The following is an 8,954-nucleotide window of genomic DNA, read 5'->3' as shown; positions in this document are numbered from 1 at the left end:
ATGTGGATTTATATACAAGCTGATAAAGTGGCTCTTGAGGTGGGTCACTTATAGGAGCTCCTTCATCATTGAGGAAATGACCCTTCTACAATTGCTAGGGTTCCACCAGATTCTATTTTTGTCAACTGCACTCTGCCTCATGGCTGCCGCCATGGCCGAAGTTCCTCTGCCAGATGCTCTCAGACCCTGCGGTCCTAGGTACCTTGCCACTCCTCTGGTGGGGGAGACGACGCATGGGGGCGCTTCTCAAGTTCTCTTCCATATCATGTCTCTGACTCTAGGTGGCCTTCTACTTCTCATGTTACTTTGGCTTGTGTTGCTAGTGATGGTTCTGGATGGCCTGTTGCCACTGCCTCTAAATTTCCTCGCCTGGCTCTAGCTATTTTGCTTCCTAGGCAGAAATAAGGAGAAGCAAAAAATGACATAGAAGATAGATGGTTCATGCCAGACTTGACTCCTGGCCCCGTTAACATATGGGGCAAGAAAGATGATCAAGATCGTCCCCCCTTGGCTGCAATTGCTTTGGCTTCTTGGGAAAGTTTTTTTTATGAATAGCTTTATTTTTTCACGCCAGCTTCTTGTTGTTTGACTTTCGTGAGGTGATCTTGTATCCCCTAGCCTTTTTTTGTGAATATGTACTTTAATATTATTCTCTAATAGAGAAGGCCTATTCATAAAAATAAAATTAAAAAAATTAATAATAGTTTTTTAATAGTTGTTTTAAATAAAACTTTAAATAAGTTTTTTTGGGGAGCATTTTAATAAAAAAAATTTATTAAACTTTTAATTAAGTTTTTAAAAACAAAAATATCATGGAATAAGAAAATTGGGAACATATATATATTTTTGTCAGTTCATACCTGTAGGTAGCGCTTCCAACCAATAGTCGGGGGGGGAGGCTATTACTCCTATTTTTTCTTGGCAACATCCTAATTGAAGGCATCTTCATTTGTAGCATTTCAATGTTGTACTCGCACTATCATAAAGTGCCACACCTCTTTGTATCTTATCTTTGATGTAATCCTTTTGTACTTAGACTAGGAATATTGTTGTGAGAATTGGTACATGGATCCAATTGAGACTTAGATTGTACACATTTGTGCATGGCTCCCATGAGACTTTAATTGTACCAATATTTCTGCCATTTACAAGTATCTAGTTGATGCTAAAAGCAAGTTGTCTCCATTCCTGATCTTTATTTATTTTGCAGCGAGTGATTCATCGTCATCGACATGGTACCTGGTTTTGTCACACTTTGAAATTATTGATGCAGCATTGGCTCTCTTTCTTCCTAATGGGAAGGTATTTTGGTCAACATCATTGGACCATATTTGCAAGAGATTTTAAATTTAGGGGGGGCTTCATGGTCTCTTCTTCTCTCTTATTCATTATTGAGAGCATTGTGTGTTTTCATCAGCTCTCTTTTGGGGGGGAGTTTTTTCCCTTATGGTTTTTCTCTCTTTTTCCATTTGTGAGGGATTGAATTTGTACATGGGTACCTAACACCTCCTTGTAGCCAGAACCCATCTTGCATTGCTTACTTGTATTGTAGACTTAAGTGCATTCCCCTAAGTTACACTTAAGGGGCGGTGTTGTTGTAATTATTTATTTATATTGGATATAATTACACTTTAATTAAGTTTACTTAGGTACATGCACAACTTTGTAGTTTTCATATGAGACACTTAGGGAGATGTGCTACATTGGGAGTGTGTATGTATGATAATTTCCATCTTTTATGGTGTGATCTTGTTATTACTCTATCATATCCATTTGTTGTGGAGTGATAATTCAACCTTTGGTGGGTGATCCAGCTCATGTGGAATATTCTACTATTTCTCCTGCCTACCCCTACCTACCCTTACATCTCATTGAGCCACATGTCATCATTGTGTGCTCTCATGTCTCTTAGCCTTGCCTTTATAACTAGGCCCATGTACCTTGTATGTAACAAATCTTGATGATCCAGTTGATTTGATTTTTTATCATTGATAGGAATATAGTTTATTCTTGTCACATTTTGTTCTCTCTTATTTGTGCTTTCCATTTCCTCTAGATCTTGGAAAATTCTCACACATGTTTCTAGAGTCATATAGTTGTTATCACCTAGAAATGCACCCTAACTAAGTTGCAAACTTAGGCTTTCTGGTGAAACATGGAAACACTCCTAAGGTTGTGGGTATCCTTTAAATTTGGAGTGAAGCTCTGGATGAGATCAGCTCCTAGTTGTTCAATGTGGTTATCACCTATACTACTAACTTGTAGGAGTAAAGGGTGAGGAAATGCATGAATTAAAATAACTTAAAACTTGAAAATGAAAAGATGATAAGTAAAAATATGAAATGGGATCTAATGATCAACTGACAAACATAAAGCAATAAACACTAAGTTAATATGCACAACTCAATATAGATATGCACTTGCATCAATATTTTGTAAGAAGGTTAATATGCATGTGAATTTTCAAGGAAAGAAAAACTTTCACAACTCAACACATCTACAATTTAACAAAGCTTTCAACCTACAATTGCATATATTTTCTGTCTAAAGATGCTAGAAAGGAGACACTATAAATAGGAATGAAAAAAACCAGAATTTAAAGGATTGATCATTTATGCACATACAATAACAAATAGAAGATTGAGAAGGAAAAAATTATCTTATTGATCTCAAAGGTTCAACCTCTGATACATGTCCTAAAAGAGTTACATAAAGATGATTAAAATGCAGAAGGGCTCCAAAAGTCACTAAGCATCCATATCATAATCAACACTGAATACAAATAAAATCAAAAAATGACTTTAAGGGTGAACCCCATGACTTCCCTCAAAAACATTGTTGCCTTGTGTTGTCATTGATGTCAACCAATATAGCAGGTTACCGATATAGCTTGTCAACGGTAAGAAGAGGATGTCAACTAGCATTGTGGTCATTGGAGTTACCTATATACAAGTTAGTGTTGGAGACATAAGTTGATGTTGACCGGTGAATGAGCATTGGAGATGGTTGGAATTATTGCAATGCCAACTAGTGAGTGGTGTCTTATCAGTGTATGGTTGCCAACCGGAAAGCATGTGACCGGTAAGAAAGAAATATTGAGTTAATGAAGAAGGGTAGGCAAGCGATATGTTGTTTGGTTGATGTCATACATAAAGATTCCCATCGGATGAAGATGTGACTGATAGAGTTTGGCCTACTGCAAGTTAGTAAGGTAGACAAAGGGGATGTCTATTCAGTTATGTGTCTAATTGAAGTTGTGTTTGCTCAAAAACTGAAGTCATATGGGTATAATACTAGAAGTAGAATGAGCACAATATAATGACAATTGATTCCCACCAGTCATTGGTCAGTAGGTGACAAGGATATACTCCCACCAGTAAATGGTTATACTGATCTTATCTCTCAACATGCATGGAATGCATCATAACCCTTTGAGATAAGACAATTAGAGAAGTTGAAGGCACATGATTGAAGACACATACTAGATGACCATAGTGGAACATGAGGAAGCCTCCAACATGTAAAACAAGAGATGTGCACTAGATCAACAAGAGAAAAAATGATGAGCTATCAGGATAGAGAAGGAAGAGTAAAGAAGTGATGGGTTTGTCACTTTGAGAAATTAGTTGATGTAAGATCTAAGATAATGTAGGAGAAGGAAATGTTTAGCACTTGCAGACATGGATCTACTCCAAGATGCTGATGTCAACCAGAATGCATATGTAGGTTGATGCTTGGCAATTGAAGTTTGATGGCATGGTGTTATAAAGGTTATTACTGGTATATAGGAAGATGCATTATCAACTGGTAATTAGGAAAATCGGTGAGGTAGAAAGGAGGAAAATTTGAAAAACTCCTGTCTGATGAAGATGAGCATGTTGTGGATTTATAGGGTTAGTGACTGGACAAATAGGATCCAACCGATAGAACAAGAGACTACATGGTTTTAAAGTTAACCAGTTACTATATAACTAGGAAGGTAAGATGAACCAGTAGGTATATCCCGGTTGTGTGTTGTGGTCAGTTACCATGCCTAAACAGACACAAGGATCTAAGGTGGATACCGATTGAGATGCCACATGGTCTCCAAGTGGCAAATGAACAGTGCATCATTGAAGTTGTCAGTGAGGTAGCTGGGATTGGTCGACATTAGTGTCGATTAAATAAATTATGGGTCGAGTGCAGGAGTTTGGGGCTCAAGGCAGACTAGAAGGTTGACATTTGTGTGGAAATGATCAACGCAGGATGTCCTGGTGTAGATTAGATTTGGAGTGACAACCAAGAGATCATTTAATTTGACTAACAGAAGTAGGTTGGTGATCAATTTTTTGTGTTTGCCAAATATAGAAAATGTGTATTGGAAGAAGTGACATTAGCGGTGATGGGTGATCTATTGCAGGTTGACAATCTCAAAGAAGAGATCCGATTTGGTTTGATATGCATCATGGTTGATGGAGAAAAATATAGCACGCCAAGTTTGAATGACTGTCTTGATGAGAAAGCTCACATATGTAGACAAGAGATCATAGAAGATGATGCTACATACTGAATAGAGGAGAAGAAGAGTGCATCAATAGTTCAGTCCAAGTGTAATCTATGGTAGATCATAAATGACTAAGAGTGTGTGGAGGTGTAACCTACAAGATGGCTTAAAAGGGATTTAACTAGTAAGGTTAGAATGATTGTTAAGATGGTAAGAGGGTAAGAGTTAAGTGAACCTGTAGTGTTAGAACTAGAAAAAGGAAGTAGAGAGTGAAACGATGTAGAGTGAATTTTAGTAGAGAACTGACATAACACATATACAGGTTTGATCGGTAAGCAGAGTAACAATTAACAAAGTACAAAGTCTGATAGTCCATCAAACTGCTAGTGTCTAAACTGGTAAGGAAGTTGCAGTGAGAAAAAGAGAGCATAAAGAGTGTGAGAAGAGACCAGACAAGGTGAAGGTTGAGTTGATGAAGAGTCAAAGAACTGATAGAGAATCAAGCAGAGGAAGACCGGTTGAGAAGAGTTTAATCGATAGAGTGATTTGGTTGTGATAGGTTACAAAAATCATTTGTAACCAGGCTATTGCTATTGTATTGATATAAGTCATTGTAATCACTAAGTTAGAGTTTGGTATAGGGGTTGGTGCTCCATGGGTTGGTGCCTTAAACTAGGGGTTTGTGCTCCTTGGGTTGGTGCCCTAAATCAGTGTTTGGTGCTCCTTGGGTTGGTGCCCTAAATCAAGGGTTGGTGCTCCTTGGGTTGGTGCCCTAAACTTTGTAATATGTTGTTTATATTGAGGCTGGATTGGAGCAGTAGACTCCAGCAACATTTCTCACTGAGGATTTTTCCATGTTGGGTTTTCCTCATATATCTGGTGTTATGTGATGTGCCCTTTGTGTGTGCTTGCATTTTGGTCTTCTCCCTATCTCACCAGTATATTCACCTTGTGTTAGATCTACTAACCAATACACGCATTTTTTTGGCATTATGAATGAATTGATTATATCTTGCATTGATGTCAACACTAGTTGTTATGGTTTTGGTTACCAGTAGAAGATCTAGTGTTACTAGCAGAAGATCTAGTGTTACATGTTCTGGAGTAAGCTTTCGTCAGTTAGTATTGACTTGGTAATCAGATGCTATCATACACTCTTGTAAACCCTTATCAAAATTAGTTTAAGGTTTAACCAATAGAGCTTTGATTGAGAAATCTTGACAGGATGCATAAGTGGTGTTGGTGCAGATTTCAAGATGATTAAGACGTTCTTTGATCATGCTTCAACTGCTTGAAGATATTGCTTTGGCATGGTGGACTCAGAATAGGTCTGGTGCGTATCTAGGTTATGGACCGATATCATGTTAACATGTACTCTACATGTTATCGAGATGTTTCATGGATTGGTTATTGTTGTTTTGGTCTTAAGCCGACATGACATATCATTGTAATATGGATTTATTTAATGATCTTATTGTAATATCTTTTAGGTGGCCAACTTAATTGGTTTAGGCCTTAGGGTTGGTATAAAATGATGTAAGATCTGATTGTAGATCATGGTATGGGATTGTGGAATAAATGTTTGTGGTCTTGGAATGAAATATCATATGCGAAGAAGATTTGGTAGATCACAGGTGATTGAATTGGGATTAAGGAAGAGGTAAAAGGCCTCCACTAATGAGCTTAACCGAGACTGTAATCAAGCATGCTAGATGCTATCTCTACCAGTTGATTATTCTAGATTGTTGTCCATTTATCTTGAGATGGTTGTTTCCTCTCTGTTTTTAGTGAGACTCTTTTGTAATGAGCAGTATGCTCTAGGTAGTGTGCCTTCCTGTATGTGCATGCCCCTCATTTTATCACATACTTTCTGCAGAAGTATCGTCTAATTGTGGGTAGGCTTCTGACCGTGGTTTTTCCCTTTCTGGGTTTTCCATGTACAAATCATGGTGTTATGTGGTATGGTTGCATTGTGTTTATTATCTGTTTCATTGTTAATTTTTATTGCTTACAAGTATTTGTTTTTGTTTTACCGATACTCAATTTGGTTAAAGATTTTTAAGTGGATTAAATGATATAATCTATTAACAACTAATTGACCCCCCCTTTCAGTTGTTCATCAGTTATCCTAACAATTGGTATTAGATATTTGGTCCTCTTTTGAAGAAGATTAACCACTTGAGGTAGATCCTATCGTAGCTAACACTTCAAATCCACTGGAAACTATTTTTAGAAGAGAGATCCCTAAGCTTGATGGAACAAATTATGGGGTATGGAAAATTCGAATGGAGACTCATCTTAGATGCCTTGGCAAGGATATTTGGGAGATCACTAAGAAAGGATACACACCTTATGAATCGGTATCTGGCAATCCTACTCCTGCAGACTCGAATAAGAATATTGATAATGATTGCAGAGCTAGAGAATCCATCTTGTATGCACTTACTGATCAACAGATCATGGGATTGACTGATAAATCATCGAAAAAGGTTATGTGGGATAAATCAAAAACTCTGAATGAAGGTGAGCCTACTATCAAAATTACTAAACTTGATGGTTACTAGGTAAGATATGAAAACTTAAAAATGGAAGATAATGAAATAATTATTGTGTTTATGGAAAGAGTAAATGAGATTGTTATGGGAATTCAATGTTGTGGAGGATTTCTGAGTGAAGATGAAATTGTTTCCAAAGTCTTGATATCCCTTCCACTGGCTTACAAGATGAAGACAACTGCAATTAATGAACTAAGAACAATGGAAAACTCTTAAGTTAACAAAGACATTCTGATTGGGAGATTATCTGCTTCTGAGCTTGAAGAATTTGGATCTTCTAGAGTTGTAAAGTTCGAACCTTCTTTTCATGCATCATCATCATCATCTACCAAAAAATGTGATTGGAAAGTCTTATATGAAAAATAATTGGAAGACATGAGGAAAGAGGATGAAAAATTGGAGAAACTTTAAGACTTATTTGCTAAAAGAGTACCTAAAGGACCGACAAGAAGTACGTATGAAGGAAAAGAACCTTTTAAATGTTTTGCATGTAATAAGATTGGTCATTTTGCATCTAGATGTCCTAAAAGGAATGCCAGATTTGAGGAAAGAGTTAAGAAATCATTTAAGCCTAACCATAATAGATATAGATTCAAGAAAAGTAAACAATGCTATATAGTGGATGAGGAAGGAGTAAGTGATGACTCTGGAGATGAACCAACAAAATATTTTGCTATTGGATCTGGCAATGGAAAGGAATGGGTGTTCTAATATTTAAAGGAAGATGAACTGAAACTGACTATCATGAATGAAGAAAAGGCCTTGGCAGCAAAAGTTGAAAATAAGGATGAATGGGTAATTGATAGTGGATACTCACATCATATGACTAGTGATAAGGGACAAATTTTATCCCTACAAGAATACAATGACGATCAAGTTAGATTCAGAGATGACAAAGGATGTATGATCAAAGGTAGAGGTATTATTTCTCTGGATGACAAGTATAATTTTGATAATGTCTCTTATGTAGAAGGTTTAAAGAATAATCTTTTGAGTGTTGGTCAATTGGTAGACAAGGGTTTCCAACTTTAGTTTAAATATAGAAAATGAAAAATCATTAACAAGACTCGTTTGGAGATTGCAACCAGTAGGTAATATCTTTCACTTGAATATTGGTAATAAGACATGTTTGATTGCTCATATTGATGAGAGTTAGCTATGGCATAAGAGGTTGTGTCATGTTAATTTTTATTGTATTGTTAAGATCACTTCAACTAAGGTAGTTAGAGATATACCTAAGATTATGAAGCCTCATAATCTGGTATGCAAGGAATGTCAATTGGGAAAGCAAGTTAAAACTTCTTTTAAGAGCATATTGATGGCATATGTATAGAGCATGATGACATGTTAATACTGTATGTTGTCATTGATGTCAATATGTTGAGTGAACCGGTATATTGAAGTTAAGCAATTGACAAAGAGAACTGGCATATGTGAATAAGTGAATTGGTATGTCGCAAAGAGAACAAGAGAACCTGTATGATCTTGTGAACCAGAACGAGAACTGGTATATGGAATGTTTTGTATCAAGGGTTCATATAGCATGACTACGGGTTGGTAATCTAAGTCTCATGGTTTCCGGTTGAAGTGAGCATTGTAATGGATGTCAGATCATGTCACCACGTTAGCTTTGTGCACGTGAAGGATCTTACATGAAGGAGATTGATCTTATCCACCTCGGGAATGTGTGAAGTCTCTACAAATGATGGAGAATGTCTTGAGATCTGTTCAAGATAGTTGTATTCAAATGCAAAGTGTTCAATGGTCAGGATTGAACTGACTAAATTATGCAACCTAAGTGTTTAGGGTTTAGGGTTAATGCTACCGACCTATCTATTTTCTATAAGGTCGATGTGGTGTTTCATGCCGAGGTTGTTGGCAAATGTTGTGTGTGTATCTATATGCAGAGATACATG

This window comes from Cryptomeria japonica, chromosome 3, assembly GCF_030272615.1.
Source record: "Cryptomeria japonica chromosome 3, Sugi_1.0, whole genome shotgun sequence".
Taxonomy (NCBI): domain Eukaryota; kingdom Viridiplantae; phylum Streptophyta; class Pinopsida; order Cupressales; family Cupressaceae; genus Cryptomeria; species Cryptomeria japonica.
The sequence above is the reverse complement of the archived record's forward strand: the minus strand, read 5'-3'. Positions refer to the sequence as shown.